This window comes from Trachemys scripta, chromosome 1 (genome assembly GCF_013100865.1).
Source record: "Trachemys scripta elegans isolate TJP31775 chromosome 1, CAS_Tse_1.0, whole genome shotgun sequence".
Taxonomy (NCBI): domain Eukaryota; kingdom Metazoa; phylum Chordata; order Testudines; family Emydidae; genus Trachemys; species Trachemys scripta.
In genome coordinates, this window is record NC_048298.1 from 47,495,907 (window position 1) to 47,520,534 (window position 24,628).

At 39.9% G+C, this 24,628-nt stretch overlaps 1 protein-coding gene across 1 annotated transcript in view; it reads right to left on the minus strand.

Moving 5' to 3' along the window:
- The window catches only part of FOXP2 (forkhead box P2), a 585,642-nt gene that overhangs the window by 396,653 nt on the left and 164,361 nt on the right, over positions 1 to 24,628 (minus strand). Inside the window, exon 3 of the mRNA XM_034769085.1 lies at positions 4,441 to 4,524. The gene's annotated coding sequence lies outside the window, so the exon portion shown is untranslated. The remainder of the gene's footprint in view (positions 1 to 4,440; positions 4,525 to 24,628) is intronic.

Sequence of the window (24,628 nt, forward strand, 5' to 3'; positions counted from 1 at the left end):
AAGCATGTGCACATCTTGGTGGGTCAATTAACCCCTTTTGTAAATAAATCATTATTATTGCCTCAATTCTAATGAGAACTGTGTAAAAAGCAAGCTTGAAGGAGGGATTTGAATGAAGTGACTTTTTGCATCAGAATTGGAAGGGAATCCCGTAAGCAAGAAACTGTGTGCAACAAAAGACAAATAGATCATTCCTGATGCAAACTCAGAATCTCATGCACACCAATGTTAGACATTCTACAACACTGTGCAATGTACCCATAAGCATTTTTGTGCAAAGGGAAGCCAGAGCTTGAAAACTAAGCTTTCAACAGTCGCAGTTCTAAAGAAAGAAGTATGTTCCTTTGGGATGAAGAGAGAAAATTGTGTAGCCACCCTTGTTTTTAAATCCAGTCTGAAAACTGAAAGCATTTTTTCCAATTTTCCCCATTTTTGTCTAAATGTCAAATTTTTCCAACCAGATATGCTGTTTTTCAGTTAAGTGGTTTGTTCTAAGGCAGGCACTACAAGTAAAATGAAAATTTACCCCTAAGTCGGATGTCCTTCTGACGTTCATCTATTCTATCAGTACAAAGAAACTGTGTTCTGTCCCTTAGACACTCCAGAAAGGTAAATGAGGTATGGAAGAACTTGCATTCAAAATTTACAATTCTTTCCTTTTTAAAAAAACAGCTTAGGCCCTCCCATGTTACTGCAAGAAATAAAAAACCTATTACTAGAAAAGCCAAATACATTTTGGCTTTCTGTACATAAAACAATTTTGTATAGATTGTATTTAACTGCAAGTTATGGGCAAAACCAGACTGGCCTCTATTGGAAAGGAAACAGAATAATAGTTACTTTCATCCGTCTGTGGTAGGACTGTCTTAAAGTCCAGACATTTTGGAATTTAACAAAATTATATTGCCAAACTATTATAGGTACACAAGTCAGTATTATTGCTTTTCTGGCATTACTAGGTGCAGAACACGGTAAATCTCCAGAAAAACTGCCTTTTTGTTGTTGTTTTTTGGCTGAAATTGCTGTTTTTGGCTGACCAGATTGTAATTGCAGCATGCCAGTGTAACAAATAAATTCCTACCATAAGCAAACAGTTCTCCAGAATATGGGACATTAACTATGGAGAAATTGACTAATATGCCTCTCACAAAGACATGGGGTTGGTAAATATAGAGAATTTTCCATCATCGCTTAGAAAGTACAGTGTTTGATCTGCTTTGTGTCCTAAACTTTTCTGCACTGGATATCATAGACAGAAGCTTGAAGAAAAAAAGAACAAAACAAAAAAACCCACAAAACCATCTTGTACATGCAGGACTACTTTTAAATATGTAACATATGTAGATTCCATATTTCTGTGCCATACCCCAATCCTATGACGATGTTCATTATAAAGTGATGCACACTGTGTCCTGATCTACCTGACTGTTAAAGCTGCAATAAAAAGTAAAGCTTCATTCCTTGTACCATTTACCATGGGTGATGCTACCATATTTGCTTAGTCCTTTAGGCTTCAGCCCAGTACTTTATACCATTGGGCATTGCTTACCTGAATCAACAGGATGGGGACAGAGGGAAAGAAAGGAATTTCTCCTCCTTACCAGCCAGTGGGTGAAGAGAGCAACAATGGCAGCACTGTCCCATTTTAGCCATCACTATGGAGACCAGCAGCACCAATATGACTGACTAGCTGATCTTCAAAAGAGGCAGATTCCAGCACTAAAAGGAGGGGGCAGGGCTATGATGGTGACATCACTTGCTGCTGCCCCCAATTGGACGAGTGTCATGTGACCAGATATGGTGTTCCATTGGCCACCTAGTCACTATAGTCACCATAAGACCAAGACCAAGGCAGAGATCCTGTCTTTTACCTCCTTCCTGTGCTCCTAAAGATTTTCCCCACCCACCTGCCCTCTCATTCATCGAAGCAGGATTCAGGATGTCTGTTTTATTCATCACAGATTCAGGTTGGGTCATTGTACAAACTGCAAGGTGGAGGTGATGGTGGAAGTAGGGGGTGGGGAACGCTGATGCCCTGGATCCCATTACTGAGTTTAATGGTGTGTATTTGTATCAGGTTCTTGATTATTATGTTTGCTTCAGTTTGTTCATGAGCTTCTAGTCAGTTTTTCACCCCATTCCTGTAATCGTGTCATTACAGTTTCTAGGTTTGCCAGATGAGGGTGGCCATTAGTAGTTACAAAGGAATCAATGAATGAGCCAATTAGCATAGGGGGATGAATCCAAAAGCTCCCAAAACTGGTGAGTTTGGGAACAAGAGAGGAAGGATTGTCCAGTGGTTAGGGCACTAGCCTAGGACGTGGCAAACCTGATTTCAAGTCCCTGATCTGCCTCAGACTTCCCGTGTGACCTTGGACAAGTCACTTAAGTCTCTCTATGCCTCAGTGCCCTGCCTATAAAATTGAATGAATAGCACTTCCCTACCTTACAGGGGTGTTGAGAGGATACATATATATTAAATAGAGTGTGAGGTGCACTGATACTAAGTGCCACAGATAGAAGGAACAGGATATCACTCCTCCCACAGATTTCAAAAGAACCAAATCACCACTGAAAAGTGAGGTGTGTGCTTGCATATAGAAGTTGAGCATGCCTAATACTAGTGTATATATGCTACTGGGCCTATTTCCTTTAATGGTGCCTTGGCAAGGTGTGCAAGGGTGAGACCAAGAGGTCCAATGGGGAAGGAGTTAGAGAAGGTCCTATTGGAGTCAAATTGTAAGGGCTCCTTTCTGTCAGGCACCAGTTGCTGTTATGTTTGGTATCTATACATAAATTTGTTGGTCAACTAGTAGAATTACCGTGTATGTGTCTTCCTTTCACTGTGTCTACAGCAATACATATGCAATTGAAACACAGAACGTCTTAAAATAATTCCTTGTGGCAGTTCCAGACATAGGTAATTCTAAAAGAAACATGGAGGTTTCGTAATCTATCATTTGCATACCAATTCCCTCTGAATGCTTTTCCAGATCTACCTATCTTAGGGTATGTCTACACTACGAAATTAGGGTCCTTATCTGGCCACCATTACTATAGTACTGAAGTGCCTCACAATCTTTAATGTATATACCCTTCCAGGACTCTTCTGAGGCAGGGAAGTACTATTATACCCATTTTACAAGTGGTGAACTGAAGCACACAGAGACCAAAGGACAGATTTTAAAGTTAGTTAGGTACCTGAAGATGCAGATAAGCACTTTCAAAAATTCCAATAGGCACTTAGGTACCTAACATGCAATGATAATCCCACTAGGCACCTACCTGAATATTTCAGGCCCCTAAAATATCTTAGAAACTGTCCCTAAGTGATTTGATCTATAGCTAACCATGGAATTGAATGTGGGTCTCCTAAGCCACCAGGCTAGTGCTCTAACTTTTGGACCCTTTGTCTGAGGCAGCTTGAGAGCACTAGTGCATGGAGTACACAGAGTACACAAATCTCGCAATCAGAACATGTGAACTCATGGCCCTTGAGTTCAAGGAGTAGTGTCTGTTCCCAAATGAATATAGGGCATAGGTATTTCAAGAAAGGGGTGGTGTTCAAGCACAGGGATTCATTGTATTCACATACTAAAAATGTTTTTAAATATATATATTAGTATAAAAGATTTTTCTGACCAAGACAGTTTAATTATCTTGTTGCTCAAGCAGCTGGTGTCATGAAGCCAGACACTGAAACTCCACTTTAACCTCTCAATACCCAAGAGTATGCAATCAAACTTTAAAAGACAAAATAATTGTCTTCAATTATGAATGTATCATTTTGTTGGGATTTAGTGCACTCTAAACATTCTTTATTTAAAACAAAACTAAACCAATTGTACAATTCCACAAGTGTTGCTATACAAGGACTCATAGTAGATGCCATGTGTAATCAAAGCATTTCATATAAAATAATATATTGCATCTTGACAGAAATATCATAGAAATACGAAAGAATAATTTTCTTTTTCAGCTTCTTCCACAAAAGCTATAGGACAAATGTGCCAGCTTTTATAACTGAAGCATCACTGTGGTTATTACTGCCAAAAAATCATTAGTGATTCTTAATTTCTCTTAACCACATTCAACTCTTCTTCAATCTTCCAAATGAATTGCTGAAAGATTTACATTTTGCAACTGAGGTTTGTGGGAGAGGCTGAAAAATGAGAAAAAGGAGAGGGCAACGGGTTATGAAGAGTGGGAAAGAGGGAGTCCATCCTTCCCTTACTGCCACACTTTACAACTCCTCTTGCTCTACAGTCTACTCTACAGAGATGTATTACTTGAAAGTAGTAATACATCTCTGTAAATAATAGTAAGCAGCACGGGGTCAGCTGAACAAGGATTGGTAAACCAGGGACAGTGATGGTGGTGGTGGTGGGGAAGCTACAAGCAACATCATTTACAGATTTCCAGTGCTTGAACTGTACTCACCTCCTTCTTCCAGACCTTAAAAAGATTTCCTTATTTCAACCTTGAACTGGAGTGGTGTCTGAGATCAATTCCAGCATCACTGGCCTGATAAAACAAAAGAAAACTATTTGTAGCTAATATTTATTTATTTATTATACGCAAAATGCCCCGATTTACTTTATCACATTCTGTAACTAATTCCAGATTTCCATATGGTGACTAGTAAGAGGGTTGGTAGGAAAGTGATGGGGGATATTGTTTTCTGTTCTTCAGTTTGATAAAACAGTATTGTATCACAGGCAGTACAGATTAAATGGGATGGTTCCCCTCCTCACACCACTATACAAGAAGAGTAACTCCATTCTAGTCAGTATATTGACAGCAGTTTTTAAAAGCATGTAAAAGGCCCAATCTCCCTACCTTATCTTGTGCACCTTATCCCATACATGTTAGTATATCTGGACAGTCAAAGCACATCACTAACCAGAGCTTCCACAAGGAGGAAACTTCCTAAATCAAGCTCCACCATCCTTGATTGTCAATGGTGACTTAGACTTACTGACAGGTTTCAGAGTAGCAGCCGTGTTAGTCTGTATTTGTTAGTCTCTAAGGTGCCACAAGTACTCCTGTTCTTTAGACTTACTGTTCTCCTTCCATTTAAAAGAAAGCTCAGTTCACCTGGATTTTTTAAACCACCCCTTATAATAGGATAACTTGGCATTAAAGGGAATCAAGATTCAGCTCTAGCTGTAACCTGAGTCTAGAGGGTACAGCCTATATCAACAAGGCATGCTGGGAACAGGGGAGCAAGATATAAAAGGTCCTGTCACCAAGAGTAGAGAGAAAGATCTGGCAGAGCAGTATTTGGGAGACTCTACAAGGGAACAGATGAAGGAGGACAGCAAAGTAAAGTGAAGAAGGAAGACATCATTCCCTAAGGAAAGCACACAGATCCTCAGCTGATTTAACTGATGTGACTCCCTTGAAGTCGATGGAGCTATGCTGCATTATATCAACTGAAGATCTGGCCTACATATAGCATAATCTTGGCCTGCTTGCTCCTCAGACTCTTACCAGTATAAGTTATGGCTAGTTAAAAAAAAAAGGGGGGGGAGAAGGGCAGGGGACAAAAAACTAAAAATGAAGAAGCTAAGTTTGCATTTGTTATTGTTACACCTGTAAGAAGTGCTCATCCAAGACCTGAGGATCGTACTATCACTACAACAGATATCATAAAAATATCTGAAAAATCTTTTTAAAAGACCTTCACACTCTTTTAAACAAATAGGTCCCACATCCATTTCAAAACCTGACAAACTGTAACTGAAAAACAATAAAAACTGTTCTTAATTTAAAAATATTTTATTACTTTTTATTACAGCTTTTCCAGATATTGAAATCAGGATGTAAAAATCATAATGTTTCTTGTTTTTGTTTCAAAGCCTCATTTGGTATCAGCTTTTTGTGTGTGTACTCAAAACTATGACAGTCATGGACCTGAATGATTCTAGTAGTTTCAGTTAAGCAACAAATCTATTGTATCCTCCCTCTGATTGAGCCAGCACATTCTATTCCTTAGTAGGTGGCAGGTATATCCTTAATCTGATTGTTTACTTATTAGAAGTTGCCAGTACTTATAAGGATATTATTTGTTCCATTCTTTGAGGTGTTGGCATTCATTTTGGCTCTACTTTCATATGAATTCTCCTTACAGCTTTCAAATGCAATTCACAAAAACCTGCCAATGATTTAAAAGTACTTTTGCATAAAGTTACAGAGGCCTAATATGGCAACCTTTCTTCACACAAGTTGTCCCCAGGCAAGTAAGCAGTTCCACTGAAATCTATAGAATTGAGAGCCACTCACTTGAGTAAGAACTATTAATGTAAGTGATCCCAGAGTACCATTCATCTTTTACTTGTCACTTATGACCACAAAAAGTTGGGTAATTTTAAGAAACTTATATAGCGTCATGGGAAGGAAAAATAATCTGCATAAATCAATACTTGGAGGTAGCAGAGAAATCAGAACAGAATTCTAATTAAATTCTTGTTAAATACAGACGATAAACCTTATCAGCTAAGATGTATAACAGTTAAGTTTGTCAACATAGCAAAGACAGACTTAGCTCTGATCCAACAGCTTGTTTCACATAGCTTCTCTCTTCTGACACCTTTACTCACATTGGGCAGTACATTGCTACATGAGTAGACCCATTAAAAAAAAAATAAAGAACTTCTTGTGGAATAAGATACTACTCAACATGAGCAAGAGTGGCAGGATTTGGACCTCAATTATGTTAACTGTTAGGGTTTTTGCAGAAGCTATTAGATAATTCAAAATTAAAGCCAAATCCCAATATCTAATGAACAAATATGATGCCTATCTGTTGTAGGAATTGTTGCCTGTGCTCTTCTTGTCTGTTTGTTGTCTCTGATCTTAGATTGTAAATTCTTCAGGGTAGAATTCTTTGTTTCTGTTATATAATCTGTGCCTAGTTAAAGTGTCTAGGTGTTGCTATAATAAAATAAAATAATAATATTAGATGCATGTGTTCTATCCCATAATCGTTATGGTATTATTTCGGCATGTGCCCGCACAAATGAATTCCAGTAGTAGTCACTGAAGCAGCTCCATTCCTTTGTTTGGGAGAGTTCACTAAAGGGCAGCAGCGGGCAATTGCTTCTTTACCTCAAGAACTCTCCTGTCCGGTCAGCAAAGGTGAGCTCTTCTGCTGTATAAAGGGCCAGATTGCATATCCTCACTCCCACTGGTGAGTGGATATGTACGCAGGTAATCTGATTGATATCACTGGGGCTATTTGCATAAGTAACTACTCACCCATGGCAACAAGGGGTTCTCAATCTGGCTCAAAGTTTCCAAATGTCTTAGGTGTGGATGCAAACCATGTTTCCCTATGTTTCATTATAAATGTGTTTGAAAACATATTCTAACATGGCTCAAGCCCTACTACACAAGATGATTTGAAACTCCGACTATTGTTAAGGAGACATACAGGTATATAGGGCAAGATCCTTAGCTGGAGTAAATCAATCTACTGGCAAAGGTTCAGAAAAGGGCAACTAAAATGATTAAGGGTTTGGAACGGGTCCCATATGAGGAGAGATTAAAGAGGCTAGGACTCTTCAGCTTGGAAAAGAGGAGACTAAGGGGGGATATGATAGAGGTATATAAAATCATGAGTGATGTGGAGAAAGTGGATAAGGAAAAGTTATTTACTCATTCCCATAGTCCAAGAACTAGGGGTCATCAAATGAAATTAATAGGCAGCAGGTTTAAAACAAATACAAGGAAGTTCTTCTTCATGCAGCGCACAGTCAACTTGTGGAACTCCTTACCTGAGAAGGTTGTGAAGGCTAGGACTATAACAGCGTTTAAAAGAGAACTGGATAAATTCATGGTGGTTAAGTCCATTAATGGCTATTAGCTAGGACGGGTAAGGAATGGTGTCCCTAGCCTCTGTCTGTCAGAGGATGGAGATGGATGGCAGGAGAGAGATCACTTGATCATTGTCTGTTAGGTTCACTCCCTCTGGGGCACCTGGCATTGGCCACTGTCGGTAGACAGGATACTGGGCTAGATGGACCTTTGGTCTGACCTGGTATGGCCATTCTTATGTTCTTAATCTAGCTTCATTGGCTTCAGTGAAGTGGGGCTGATTCACATCAGCTGAGGATCTGGATCACTAACTGTGTATCTCTTTCAGAAGCCTTCTAATGTATGAACCCTCCATTCTATTGAATATCTTCAATCAACAATTTTTAAAATATAACGCAAGGTAGCCCTTTGGATCAAATCATAACTTCTATTATGTTAATACATATTTGTACTTTATTAAAAATATATTGTCCAATACACAGTCCAATACATTGTACAATACTCATGTAATGTGCCATATACACTAAATCAGTGATAGAAACACGTCATTTTTAACATGCACAGTATCTGCTGTTGTAAGTTACATTTTCAAGGCATTAATCTATATTATAAAATATAGTTTAAAAAAGAAAGCAAATTTTAAATTATAAAAATTTAAAACAAAAAAGAAAACATAAGAAAATATTATTTGCCTTACTGAAACTCAGTTCTACCTCTTGAGTAAGACAATCCCCACAATAGAAAAAAACACAGAGAGCCTTAACTACAGCAGCACTACTGGATGCCATTATAATTAACAAGAACATGCAAAATAAATTAATAGTTATGTTTTATAATCATGTCAAAGTGAAATGAGCCCATGAAGAGGCCTCAGTACTTAGGTGATCTCATTAGCCAATTTTTATGTGCTATTTTATATTACCACTCAGACAGCTGAAGGTTGTTTGCAGTGTTGTTGTAGCCGTGTTGGACCCAGGATATTAGAGAGACAAGGTGGGTAAGGTAATATCTTTTATACAGCTGAAGGTTGTATTTTGTCACTATATCAGTGGACCTGAATTTTAAACAATCAGTAATGTGAAGTAATATCTGATGCATATGATCTATTTTGTGCGGTACACACATTTTTGCTGCTTATATTTTAAGGCCCTCAAAAACAATTTAAGATTTTCATGCATTTGAAATAATTTTTGACCAAAATTTCTCCATTTAAATAAAGAGAAGTTCAGTCATGGAAATATTCAGGTTTAGTATAAATGGTACCAATTATAGAACACTAGTCAAATATTAATATTTCATATCTCAGGGGTCTCTCTGCTAGTAGAAATATTTTAAAGGCCAAGGACGGAAAGACCAATCATCAGCAATTTAATGTATGTCCCACTCACATAAAATTTGATTAATATTTGTCTCTGATATGCATTTTATATATCATTATTTTTCAAGCTATATTTCCTAAAGATGAATAAGACATGGGTCACTGGAGAAAACAGTAGAACAGTACAAAAAAATGACAGATTCAGAGCAAACAAAACAAAATTGTCTGAATAGTTGGGTGTGCATGTTAAACCAGCCCCTAACTTGCATGGCAGATACATACATGATAGATAACCCACACTGACACTAATCTTACCAGTAGGCTAGAGTAATATGTTCATGTAAATCTTTTGACTAATTTAGCCAACATTCAAACATATCATACCTTACTTTAACTTCATGCATGGATGTCACTTTCTGCAAATGCATACTTTATTGTAGGCAATACACACAAAATCCCCCTCTCCACTTGTATATGAATTCTCTTATGCCTCTCATGCTAGGGCTTAGTGACCTTCTACAATACTCTGTGTGTGTGTNTGTGTGTGTGTGTGTGTGTGTGTGTGTGTGTGTGTGTGTGTGTGTGTGTGTGTGTGTGTGTGTTTGAGACTAAAACAGACTCTTTACAACAAATAAGTCCCAGACATCTTTTGTGTTTTTTAAACTCCCATAAAAAGAGCACAGTGACATAGATGCAAAGAACTATCACTAGTGTTCGGTAAACATCAGCCACAGCATCTCTCTTTTCTGTGGGTTCTTTGGAAGGGACTGCAACTGATTCCCCCCACTTTGGCACGTGAAAAGATTAGCCCTTAAGCAGTCATTAGAAGGGATGCAGCAAAGGCGGAACAGGCAGTAAGGAGAAGTTACTTATGTTACAGTAACTTCAATTCTTTGGGATATTTGGGATGTTTTGTCCCCAATACACTTCCGAGCAGTAACTCAACAACAAGGTGGATGCTGAGGAGACAAGTCCATGATGATTTGGAGGACTGCCTCACCAAAGGTAGTATTATCCTTGCAAGCAGGAAAGATGACATAAAGCAAAAGTGTGAATGGAAGATTAAGTTTCAATCCTACAGATTTCTGTTATGGGAATGTCTTTCAGTAGAGGTATAGATCTGGACTGAGCTCTAGTAGAGTGTGCTGTCACTCTATGAGGGGGCTGCATCCCAGAGGATTCATAATAGGTTAAAATGCAACTGGAAAACCACTTTGACAGTCTTTGAGTAGATTGTCCCTTCATCATCTCTGCAAATGATACAAACAATCTAGGAAAAGCCCTGAAGGTCTTAGTCCTGAAGGTCAAAGTAGAGGGTGAGAGCCCTTCTGACAACTAGTGTGCATAGACTGTTTTCCTCTCTGGAGACATGAGGCTTTGAGTAGACCACTGGAAGATGGATCTCTTGATTAATATGGCATTCTGAAGAGACCTTACGGAGGAACCAAGGGGATGCATTGTAACCTTATCTCTATAGAAGGCAGTACATCAGGTCTGCTATGAGCGTACCAACCTCTCCCATCCATCTATAGCTGAAGTGATAGCTATAAGCAATTAAGTCTTGAGGGAGAGAAGAGAACTAGGCAGCCATTGGTTCAAACAGAAGTTTCCTCAGGGCGTGGGAATCAAATTAAGGTCCCACTGGGAGGCCAAGTTCTATACAGGGGGAAATTAATTGTGTACGTCCTTAAGGAATTTGGCCATAGTGGGGTGGGCAAAAACTGAGAAGCCTTCGATGGGTGAGCAGAAGGCTGTAATAGCAGCCAAATGTACTCTGATTGAGCTCATTGATAGACCTTGTATCTTTAATTCTAACATGCAGTCTGGGATTTTGGAGAACAGAACTTATGATGCTTGAGAAGAATGAAGAAAATCACCTGGAATGGAAGTATTTCTACATTGAAGGTAAGTTTTGTGAGTCCTAGGTTTCCTGCTAGACAAAGAGAACTGATTGAACCTTATCCAAAGAGGTTAGCTCCATGCTCCAAAACCATCTAGGAACCATGCTCTCAGGTTCAAGGAGGAGGGGGTGGGCCAGATCAGGGACCCAGTTGTTCTGTGATAGGAGATCCTTCCTGAGAGGAAGGTGGAGAGGCGCTGCCACAGAGAGGTGAAGGAGGTTCGAGTACCACTTTTTTTGGCCAGGATGATGCTATGAGGATAATCCTTAATTTTTCCTGTTCCAATTTGAGGAAGGTCTTGAGAATCACAGGTAGAGGCGGGTAAGCCTGTAATTTTGGGTATGGGGCCACAGTATTATCAGGGCATCTCCCGATGAGTTGCAGCTGTATCCTCCCTTGGAGCAGAAAAGGTGACATTTCATGTTATTTGGGGTAGCAAAGAGATCTGCTTCTGGGAAACCCCTGGCTTTGTAGATGCTGTAGAAAACAGACTCAATGAACTCCTATTTGTGGTCCTGATGGAAGTTTCTGTTCAGGGAGTCTGCAATTGTATTCTGGAATCCTAGATGATAAACTGCTGAGAGTTGTATCTGATGGGAAATTCACCAGTTGCACAGCTTTAGTGACGCTGTGCATAAGAACTGGGATCTTGCTCTGCCCTGTCTGTTGATATAATACATTGCTACTCTGTTGTCCAGCATTACCCTGATGGTAAAGGTGAAGGAAGTGATGGCAATCCTATCAAACTGTTCTCAGTGCTATGATGCTGATAGGGAGCATGACCTCTTATGCAGACCAGCTGCCTGGAGCTGCAGCCCCTTGGAGGTGAGCCCCTCCATACCAAAAGAGAAGTGCCTGTTGTGAGGATCTTTCAGGGGGGAGGGAAGCCCTTGCAGCCCTTCAGTGGGTCCTTCTACCCCCTGAGAGAGTCCAGAACTTTCTGAGGTACTGTGATGCATTTGGAGAGATGGTGTGTCTTTGGAGTGCATGCAGTCCTTAGCAATATGTGAAGACACGTGAGGTGCAGTCTTGTATGGGCATGATGAACACAGCCCGCATGTGGCCCAAGAGTTGTAGGAAGGCCCTTGCACTTTTTTGCAGGATGTGTTGTATCTCACAGAATGGAGAATCTCTCTTTGGGGAGATAGGCTCTAGCACTTAGGGAGTCTAGAATGGCTCAGACAAAGTCTATTCTTTAGACTGGGGTCCATGTAGACTTCTTCCGATTGAAAGCCCAGAGACTGAAACAGAGCTAGAGCCTTGGAGGTTGCCAACTGGACCTCTAGAGCTGATCGACCTCTGAAAGACAATGGTCCAGAATATGAGAATACTGCTATGTCCCATTAATTTAAATGAGCTGCTACTGCTGAAAGAAGCTTCATAAAGACTCTCAGAGCTGTGAAGAGCCCAAAAGGAAGGACTCAGTGCTGGTAGTATTCTGAGTCAACGGTAAAATGGAGGAAATGCTGAGGGATGGGTGGATAGCCACATGAAAGGAGGCATCCTGGAGGTCGAGGGTGATGAACCAGTCTCCCGGATCTAAGAATGAGATTATAGTAGCTATATCATTAACATACCACATATTAAATGGATTAAAAACTGTTTAACTGATAGGCCTGAAAATGTAACTGTTAACTGTTTCTAGCGGGGTCCTACAGGGATCTGTTCTTGGCCCTATGTTATTTAAAATTGTTATCAATGACCTGCAAGAAAACATAAATCACTGATAAAGTTTGCAGATGACACACAAGTTGGGAGAGTGGTAAATAATGAAGAGGACAGGTTACTGATTCAGAATGATCTAGAGTACCTGGTAAACTGGGTTCAAGCAAACAATACACATTTTAATACAGCTGAATGTAAATGTATACATCTGGGAACAAAGAACGCAGGCAAAACTTGTAGGATGGGGAACTCTATCTTGGGAAGCAGTGACTCTGAAAAAGATTTGGGGGTCATGGTGGATAATCAGCAGAACGTGCTCCTAATGTGATGCCGTGGCCAAAAGGATTATTGCAATCCTTGGATGCATAAACAGGGGAATTTCAAGTAGAAGCAGAGAGATTATTTTACTTCTGTATTTCGCACTGGTGTGACCGCTGCTGGAATACAGTGTCCAGTTCTCATGTCCACAATTCAAGAAAGATGTTGATAAATTGAAGAGGGTTCAGAGAAGAGCCTCAAGAATGATTAAAGGATTAGAAAACATGTCTTATAGTAATAGATCCAAGGAGTTCAATCTATTTAGCTTAACAAACAGAATGTTAAGGGGTGACTTGATTACAGTCCATAAGTACCTACATGGAGAACAAATATTTAATAATGGGCTCTTCACTCTAGCAGAGAAAGGTATAACATCAGCCAATGGCTGGAAGTAGAAGCTCAACAAATTCAGTCTGGAAAAAAGGCACAGATTTTTAACAGTGAGGGTAATTAACCATTGGAACAATTTACCTGAAGTTATAATGGATTCTACATCACTGGCAATGTTTAAATCAATGTTGCATGTTTTTCTAAAATATATGGTTGAGGAATTATTTAGGGAAAGTTCTGTAGCCTGTGTTATATAGCAGGTCTGACTGAATTATCACAATGGCTCCTTCTTGTCTTGGGATCTATGAATCTGAATTGTTGACTATATTAATTTGCTATTCTTATTTTGATTTATTCACATTTGATTATCGTCAACAAAAAAGATGCAATATTAGCACTGATAGTGGATTCTGACCCCTACCATGTGACAGGGGTATTAAACCTATGCTATTCTGGTCTATGACATGTTCATTCTTTTACTATCACTCTACTATTATAGGGAAAGGAAGAAAAGAAAGCTGATGAGCTTGGGCTGGAAGAACTGATGAGTTGGAGTTGGGGAATGGACTGGTGACTGATTTTGGAGTGAGTAAACAGAGTGGCAAGTGGACACATGGATGATGAATGGAGGAGAAAGTGTGACTGAGTCGGGGGGCTGAATCAGGAGGACTGAGTTAATGACAGCATGGGGTGATTCTCTGGTGTCCATGAGAACAGGTTTTAAATGATTTTGTGAGAGAATGTCCAGATGTGCATGAGAGTGCATGCCTTTGTGAGAGGGAGGGAGGGAGGGAGGGAGAGAGAAAACACAGTGTGTATGTAGTTATTCAAATGAGATAAATGGTATATTTTCAAACAAACAGTCAGCAAAGGATCATACACTGTGATACAAAGATCTGATTCAGTAACAACAAAAACATTGTGGGGTATTACCCACTCAAAATAAGCTTTGTCATATATTTTTCATCAGTTATCCTTTGCTCCCGTGAAATGTAAACAGCCAGCCTAATATGCACATACCTGTAGATCAAGGAAGACAGTATAGGCCACTTTTATTAATCTGCTAGTGATTTGGGTGAGGATTTCTCAGTGTGTCTGTTTGACAAAGTGAGGACTTGAGTTGCGATTGACACAGATAAGAAATACAGATGCAATTTTGTGCATATTTATATTAAGATTTAGCATCTGTAATCTACACATATAGTCAAGAAAGTCATTCGCTTTCTTTTTGGTAGTATGAGCCCTAAGGATAACTATAATCAGAGAGACTTCCAACACTTTCAGACTACCACCTGTGTGTTGTGAAACCAAAATGCTATGCAAGAGCATTATAAAACCATTCAAAAAATGATACAGTATAAATCCAGTTCTACTGGTTTTCTACACGAATCACTTGCAACACCAAAATCAGATTTTAAAAAAAACAACACATTTGTAGTATATATACATACCTAATTACACAATCTTTTATGAAGAAGAAAACCTGAATGAGTAATTTATTCTTTTCCAAGTGTACATGCGTAAGAGCAGCTATATTATTTTTATTATTTCCATGTGGATGTAGTGACTGACTGTTCTACAGCTACTTTTCCCTTAGTTGGATTCAATGAGGCTGAGTTTCTGTTTGAATGTAGCCCTTAGAATAAGAACCTTAGACAATTATTATTATTATCATTATTATTATTTGTATTACTGCAGTGGCTAAAAGCCCCCGTCATGGAGCAGGACCCCATTGTGCTAGATGCTGTACACACCTGGAACCAAAAGCTGGTGACATATGCGTCATAATCCAAATATGTCTGTTGCCTTTCCAACTAGACTGTATGAAGTTCCAACCATTACCTATATAAATTTGAGGAGGAACTATCTCATACAATAATTCAAGATTTGCACTCCATTTGACATTGTCCAATATGTAAAGATTGATTAATTGTGATTTCAGGGTAAATACAAAGGTGGGGACTTCTTTAAATTTTAATCAAACTTTCCCACAATCCCACACTGTTTGTAGTAATGAGTCTTCACACCACCACCCTTCCCAACAAAAATCCTGCCGATGTAGCTCCAACAATAGAAGACAAAGCAGAGAGAAAAAAACATGCATTTTGGGTTTCAAAAAAAACAACAAAAACTAGTTATTCATAAAGAAACATTTGGCAGGAATGAATTTAGCCTATTTAATAGATAAAAAGAAATAACTTCTGAACAAAATGAGGGGCACAAGTTAATCTAGCCATTTATGCAGATTCTCATTTCTGCATTAACTCGCATAATAAATGAGTAAAGCAATTCCCATAGCAACCTCCATCACAATAAGATGAACATGGTATCCATGAAATACAGACCATCTTCCATAAGAAATTCACAAATCAAAATATAATGGGAATGTGTGGAGCTTTTACACTTTAAAGGCCATAAATTTTCCAGGATACAGACATTTTCCTATTTCTTATGCTCATTTTGTGACTTTCTTCTATCAATCAATCAAATTTATTTGAATGAAATGGCCTTCATGCAAACACCTCAGGGCACTGTACAAATTCAGTATAAAAATAAATACAGTAAAATATTTATAGGCTAAGCTACACATTTTTGCTTTCCAAATATTAACATTTATTAAAAAAAGAGGGATGACTGAACAATATATGGCGAAAGTAGCATAGTAGTAAAAGTTTCATCAGCAAAAGTATATAACATGAACAGCTCTCTCCAATGACATCACTAGCTTTGCCTGTTGCAGCACAGCTAAATTAGAACTTCTTAAAACTTAATGAATATCATCCCAGGAAAAGTCCACCCAGGAACATGGGCCTGATCCAATGACCACTGAAGTGGAGTCTTTACATAGACTTCAATGGCCACTGGATTGGGACTCACATGAATAGTTATTTAAAACATGGGGGGAAATGAATATTTTCCCACTGTCCATATTCAGTTTCCTTGTTTGTCTAATGCATCTGAATGCCTGTTTAAGCGCTTAGCCACAGTCCACAATGCACACATGTAGAACAGGATTTGTTTCCCCGCCAAATCAGGCATATCAAATGCACATAGACTCACATGTAAGTTTCACAGGAAATTCATCTTGTAAGATATATTTTTTAATGAATTAATCTTTTAGTTTCCAGATCTCAGTGTGCCATGAGCAAAGGTTGCTCCTTGTTAGGAGACTTAGGGAGATTTTTTTTTTTTAAATCACAGCAACCAAAATGTTCATATCACTATGGTAACATGATGATATCTTTGAACTATTTTGTTTATGCTTTTTTTTTTTTGGCTGAGTAGTCAAATCTCCTTGTTCTCTGAAATTCTCTATAGCATCTCACATTCAATGGAGTGGCACTTACTGATGACGGCAGAGCTAAAAAACAGCTGTCTCCCCACCCAACCTCTCAACCAACTACAGATTACTTTTGCAGACATTTATACTTTTTTTCTCCCCCAAGACCAAATGGTAAGAGAAACAAATGCCATCACGTTGTTCTTTATCTGAACCCAACAATAAATACTATACTGTAAATATTGCTAGAAATTATTTACTTACTACTTATATAGCCTCAGCAGAGCGCTAGGTACTTCACTGATATCCTATGGAATACTTATGATGCTATAAATGTTTCTGATCCAAACTCCCCAAAACAACATGTTTCAAAGCTCTGCTATATTAATAATAATTATACAACAGCATAATACACAGTTATAAATACACAGTTTAAAAATGAGTCAAGACATTACAAAAGGTGATTACATGCATCTCAAAACTATTCCCCCATACCTGGCTCCAAACAGAGAACAAAATATAAAACTAATAAACATTTCCACAATAGTGGGAAGATCTCTAAAAAGGGATTACATTACAGCAAATTAATTTCAAACTGTACTACCAAACCACCAGACATGTATGGAGTGAAAATGTTACGCAAGAAACAAATCTCTGTTCCCAATTTTCAATGGATTATTATTAGAACTGGGAAAGTTCTCTGATTAAGATTAGAGAGAACAGCGCATAAGAAATGGTAATGGAGGGAGCATGTAGAGGACAAAAAGGAGAGAAGAGGAGAAAGAAAGTAAGCAGTGGAGGCCAGGTTTTAGATAGGTGTCACCAGCAGCTAAGACAAAAAGAAAAACGAAAAGATGCAGGTGAGTTAAGTTCAGTGACAGTGGGAATATTGGAATTAGGAAGGAAGGATGAAGTACCTGAGAACAAAAAAGCAGGAGGGAAGGAGGACCAACAAATAATGGAGGGGAAAGAGGAATAAATGGGGGTTACAAGAAAATGGAAAAAGGAAGAGATAAAGAGGGTGAGAAGGGCAAGCAGCAATGTGCCGATGTCACAGGTAAAAGCAAGAAGATTAAAGTTATGCTCATGTCATGGGGCTGCTGATGTTATGAAGCATTTATTTAAATCCATCCCCTGTTGCATTGGTCTCTGGTGCAACAAGGGCCTTGGGGTAAGTTTCTGCTGGCAGCTGCAGGCAAAGGCCGCATAGGGCAGCAGTTGGATTCAGTGCCTAAGAGCTTTATCTAACACCAGCTCCTGCTGTCCTTGATGTAAAACTAGCCAAGCTTTCCAATGAAATACAAAACAGCTATGTTGTGTACTGCTGCTGTCCTTATATTAAAAGCTGTCAGATATACCACAGAGGGCAGCTGGAGAGTTATTAACAGAGTTTTTATCAAATTATATTAAGGGTGAGATTTTCAAGAGAGCTCAGCATTGGCCTAACTCTGCTCTCCAGGAAATCAATGGTAAAAAATCCTATTGATTTTAATGGAAACAGAGTTAGCTGAGTGCTGAGCACTTTTGAAAATCCTGTGCTTTATGGAGCATTTTGCAGACTCCAGAATCTGGATTTTTGCTGTTTATCCAGGTATGCCACACTCTCACATTCCTTTATTCATGGCATTTGCCAATGAAAAAGTAATAAATAATTAGGGTCAAAGCCAGCTTGCCTGACTCAGGCAAAGAGTCTTGGTAACTCTGTTGACTATAAGAAGGCTATTTGCCTGACTCAGGCAAGCAAGGTTTGGACTTTAAAATCTAATATTCAAAACATTCTGTAAGATACTTTCTAGGAGTCAAAGAAATCTATTAAATACAAAAGAAGCCATTAAATTGCAAGGGAAGTTGTGCTTTTGAATAACCCTAACTCTGCATACTCTCACAGCTTCCCAAGCACAAAAACAAACTGGCTACATCTAGCAGATTTCGCACTCTGTTTTTGCAGGGGTCTTCACTAGTAAGCAATTATAGCGACATCTAAATCTGTTCAGATAAACCTCCCGAAGTATGGGTGCTTATCTCAACCTTATCCAAAATACTGAGTTCTTCTTCTCCTTGTTTTTGTATCTTATCCTCTCACTGTCCCTGACGCTATAAATTACTTCTCTACCATCAGATTCCATATCTCATCCATGTATTCTCTCTCACAGTTACCTTATACATACACCATACCAGGGCCTCATGTCATTTCCTGTTCCTCACAATCCCTCAGCAAACATGCACCTCTTATTGATATACCCACCTTTGAGTTGTCACATTCCAGGTAGGTCATACAGTCTTTGCTGACCATAGACTGACTTGCAGAGACAAATTTCAAAAAAGGTCTCATTTGTTAAAATCAGTCAATCTTTGACCCAAAAAAATATGAAAAAATTTGTTTTCTCTTTTGAAAAGCTAAATTCAGTCATTAACGTGTAAAATAGATTTTATTCCAAAATAAATGCTAATCTCAATGCAAGCTTAACTATGGAACTGCTAGATCACCTCCATAATATATGTGAAGAGGATCAAAAGTACTGTCATATGGTGACTTACATTGTTTGACTGTAATTCACTCATACTAACTACCATATAATGTGAAAATACAGTTTTGCCCAGTAGTTAAAAATACTTCTTTCAGTATACTTAAATAAGTTAGATACCTCCTTTATGAAGCTTTTCCTTTCCCCAGGGCAAAATTTCTAAGGTCTAAGATGACAAACAACATTATCAGGAAACATATTCATTTCACTTTTCATATTTTTATTCTCAGCTCGTGCCACAGTGTTCTGTTTAAGTGCTTAGATGGAAAGGAAAAACTCTAAAGTTGAAGTTAAGAAACTGAAAAAACTTTTGTAGGCCAGTGGCAATAATGGACTATACATCCTTTTTTTCTGCTTCTGAGTAGATATGTAGCAAATTGTGTTTCAATGCAAGATTTTTTTTCTCTTCAGTCTCGTTCCAGAAGTATTCTGCCATGAGGTTGGAAGATTTCTATTACTGCCCTATAGGTAGCAGCACCCATGCATTCAGTCTCCCCAAAAGAACCAAAAGCCAGAAACTAGGCTTTTGAAAAAAGTGAAGACACTTAATGGGGACTGGAAACGGAGAACAAAAAAAAAAAAAAAAAAAAGAGAAAAAAAAAGAAAAAAAAGAAAGGGGAGGAGAAAAAGAAAAAAAAAAAAAAAAAAAAAAAAAGAGATTGCACATGAAATAAAAGGTAGGTGATGTTGGTAAGCCAAAACTGCAAGTTAAAGCTGGAGGTGTGGAATCAAACTTGCTTGTACAAGGACACGAGAAATCTTTTCAGCACCCTTTCTGCTACATTTGCCAGCAGCAACTCAATGCTTCAAAAGCTGCAAGCTGTCTCCAATCTTTACCTATCTCAGACCAGGCAGGTTCTGTACAGTAGCATATTTAACTGCTCTTTATCCCTCAAAATAAAGCACCAAATACACATCCTCTGCGAGACATTCCATACAATGTTTGTATCCTAATTATCCTGACACCACAAATCATCAATACAGGCAGACTGATATTTTCCAACTCTGTACTGGATGTGCATGTACAGAATGATAAATGTGATGGGTATTAAATAAAAACTCCACTAGAGAGGTCCTTTGGGGCCATCTGCCTGTCCCCAGTCAGGATAAAGGAGGAGGTTTGGGTGTGGGGCTAGCAACTCCCGTAAAAAAATTAACTTGCTACAGAAATGCCAACAATAGAGATAACAGAGACTTTTAGCCTGGAAAAAGAAGGGCCTTCAACTCGAAGATGCATGACGCTGGGTGGTGAAAGTCGTGAGGAAGCCACTAAGCCGATTACCCTTCTTGCAACTAGGAGGATTACAATCGGTACATGGAACATGAGGACCATGTATGAGTCAAGAAAGACGGTGCAGGTCGCAGCAGAGATGAGGAGCAACAACCTGACCCTACTAGGCATTAGCGAGACAAGATGGACGCAAGCTGGACAGAGACGATTGTTGACAGGAGAGCTGTTGCTGTATTCCGGACATGAAGAGAGCGACGCACCCCACACACAGGGAATAGGCTTCATGTTGTCTTATTGTATGGAGCTGAAACCTGGAGGACAACTAAAACAACCACCAGGAAGATCCAGACCTTCATAAATAGTTGCCTTAGAAGGATTCTCCAGATCCGCTGGCCAGACACCATCAGCAACATCTACCTCTTGGAGAGGACCCGTCAACTTCCAGCAGAGGAAGAAATTAGAAGGAGAAGGTGGGGCTGGATAGGACACACACTACGCAAGCAGCCAACCAACATCACTAGACAGGCATTGCAGTGGAACCCCCAAGGCAAGCGGAAAAGAGGCCGTCCAAGAAACACCTGGCGATGTGACCTTCAGGCTGATAGCATAAAAATGGGCTATACCTGGAACCAGCTAGAGCAAATGGCCCAGGATAGAGGACTCTGGAGATCTGTGGTTGGCGGCTCATACCCCGATTGGGGTGACGGGCATGAGTGAGTGAGAGTGATTAAATAAAATTATTAAACTCTTACCATGATCTGATTGTGAAACCAATTTTTTTCCTAGACACAATTAGAAATGTAGACACACAAGAACTTCTGAAACAGGACCTGCTGCCTGGTTATGAGTCTCCTCATAGTTCTCAAACTTAGAGGACCATTTCTGAGCTGATGATGTTAGGGTTGCCACTTGTCTGAGTTTTACCCAGACAGTTCAGTTTTTGGCTTCTGTGTCTGGGTAAAATTTAGAGTTGCCAGGTGCCCGGTTTTTGACCAGAAAGTCTGATCAAAAAGGGGATCTGGCAGTGTCTGGTCAGATGTATTGATCAGACACCAAAAGCCTGGTTACCGTGGGACAAAGGTGGGGGGGGGCAGGCACCAGGTCATTTACCTGCATCAGCTCCTGCTCAGTCGGGGTCACCTCCTACCTGCAGGCAGCTCCTTGTCAGACTGCAGCAGCTCCGGTCCCAGCACTGCACAGGGAGCCCAGATGGGTAGGGGGAGAGAGGTGAAGACAATCCAGCAAGCAACAGGGGGAAAGGGTAAAGAGGAGCAAACGATGGGGGCAGGGCCTTGAGGAGCAGGGGTAGGGCCTTAGGGGTCCGGTTACCAGGAGTTAGAAATGTGGCAACCCTAGATGACTCTCAGTGCAATCAAGTAATATATTTGCAAAACCTGTAACTATGTGCTGCAGATAACATAAGCTACCACACCTACTGGTGTCTAGCACATATTTCATGTTTGATATGTCCAAAATCTCTGCCATTGAAACCAGGTAAGGATGCATTTTTTCTGCTTAATCCCAATGGCCAAGATTCTATTCCAGGCACTAATTTAATCTCAAGTGTCCATTCATCTCCTTAGGAACCTGGATGTCCATTTTTATTCTAACCTTATGTTAGTCACCCACACTAGCATTTGAACAAGGTTATTATTGTTTTCTTTTAATTTGCAGTAGGGAAGCAATCCCCAACTGGGATTGAGGTCTCATTGTGCTAGATGCTGCATAAATACATAGGAAGCCATAGCTTTTTAAAAAAGACAAGAACAGACAAAGGTTAGGAGAAAGGATACAATATACAAGAAGAGCAATCAGTATGATAGTAGACATATGACTTATTAGTTACAATTATTTTCTCAGTATATTAGTTTTGCTTTCAATATGTAGTTTATAAAATTGCCCTTGCCTACTATAATATTCCTTTTTTAAAACTTTCCTCAATTATGCTTTACACAAATTGGCATCGACTCTTCCACCTTTTTTGTGTGTGACTATGCTTTATACATTTTATTTTGCGGATTGTCCTGGCATTTTTTTTAAATGCCTATTTTCTAATAAATGGTATTACTTGCCCTTGACTATTCCAGTCATTTTGATTTGCTTTGTTAACCTTTTCACATATAGCAAGGTTTTACTGTGTCTTTAATTAATGCATTTAAAGAAACATTACATTACACGGTGCTGCCACTGGCAATTAGAACCTAAGCTATCATACCAATTTCTCATAGGCATAATCAATGGGCACAAAATGGGAGTGATAAGTTAATTACTCCTGCCAACACCACCATCACTTTCACACCCAAGAATCCTAGAATTATAGAACCGGAAGGGACCTCAAGAGGTCATCTAGTCCAGTCGCCTGCATTCATGACAGGACTAAGTATTATCTAGACCATCCCTGACAGGTGTTTGTCTAACTTGCTCTTAAAAATCTCCAATGATGGAGATTCCACAACCTTCCTAGGCAATTTGTTCCAGTGCTTAACCACCCTGACAGTCAGGAAGTTTTTCCTAATGTCCCACCTAAACCACCCTTGCTGCAATTTAAGCCCACTGCTTCTTGTCCTATCCTCAGAGGTTAAGGAGAACAAGGTTTCTCTCTTTTCCTTTTATGTACTTGAAAACTGTTATGTGCCCTCTCGGTCTTCTCTTTTCCAGATTAAACAAACCCAATTTGAATGAACAGTAAATAGTACACTGGTTCTTTCTTCCACCAATTTTATATTATAATTATATAAAAATAGATATCACATCACCAAGCGTGCCAGTTTTGCATAATTTCATGGTTGAAGAATAAACTCCAGAAATATTAACCACCCACAGAGATCACCTTGACATGCTTTTGCTGCAGAAAATAAAACATTATACAAACTAGTGAACCCTGAAGCATACTCAAACCATCACATCCTATTTGTAAAACATACACAAAGAATAATGCAATAAGTAAGAACATTTTTAAAAGTTATGTTCATTTTAACCTGGCATTGGCCACTGTCCGTAGACAGGATACTGGGCTGGATGGACCTATGGTCTGACCCAGTATGGCCATTCTTATGTTCTTATGTTATGTATGTATAAAAAGAAAAGGCATTCCCCAAAACATATACACATTTTTGGGAATGAACTCAAATTATGGTAGTCATACCTACCTACTGGTCAAATTCTGCTCATTTACAACTGTTAAGCCCCAAAGGTGTAATGGAATAGAATTTGGCTGATATAGGTATAAATAGCTCATTTCAGAAATATACATAACTATAGAAATCAGACTGATTTGATAACAAATGCTCCAATCTGTTCTGATATAAGACAACTGATTTACAAATGAGAACTTAACTTGTTAGTTACATCAGAATTCCCAAATCCATAGTGCTATGTGGGTAGGGAGTGTTACTCTTTGTAGTTCACTCAAAAGAACCAAAAATGCCTAAAACTCCTAGTATCAGCTGTAAACCAACAATTTGAATTTCACCTCCAGCCCCACATGTCCCTGACTTTAGAATAACTTTGATCTTTTGGCAGGACTAATTTTACTTTGATTCTACATTCCAGGACTAAGGGTATGTCTACACTGGCAAGTTTCTACACCACAAGTCATACCACTTTTATTAAAACGTTGGAATTAAACCACTGTTGCATGTCCACACTGTGCTCCTTGTCACGCTGGAGTGCAACCACATTAGCAGCTCTTGCAACAGTAGGGTACCATACGTCCGGATTTTCCCGGACATGTCTGGCTTTTTGGGCTCCAAATCCCCGTCCGGGGGGAAATCCCCAAAAGCCGGACATGTCCAGGAAATTCAGGACATGCGGGCCGGCGGTGCTGGGCCGGGGGCGCCGAGGGCCGGCGGTCGACAGTGCCGGGGGCGCCGAGTGCCGGCGGGGCTGGGGGAGCCGAGGGCCGGCGGTCGGCGGTGCCAGGGGCGCTGAGGGCCGGAGGTCGGCGGTGCCGGGGGCCGGCGGTGCCGGGGGCGCTGAGGGCCAGCGGTGCCGAGCGCCGGCGGGGCCGGGGGGGTGCTGAGCGGGCCGGGGGTGCTCCGCCGGGGGCGCGGGGGCCGGGCCGGGGATCGGCAGTGCTGGGCGGGCCAGGGGTGCTCCGCCGGGCCCGGGGCCGGCACCCCAGGGCCCGAGCCGACCCAGGCTGGAGACGCCGGGGGGGCCAGACTGGGCTGCACCTCCTCCCCCCACTCTCCCCTTACCTGCTTCAGGCTTCCCGCGAATCAAATGTTCGCGGGAAGCAGG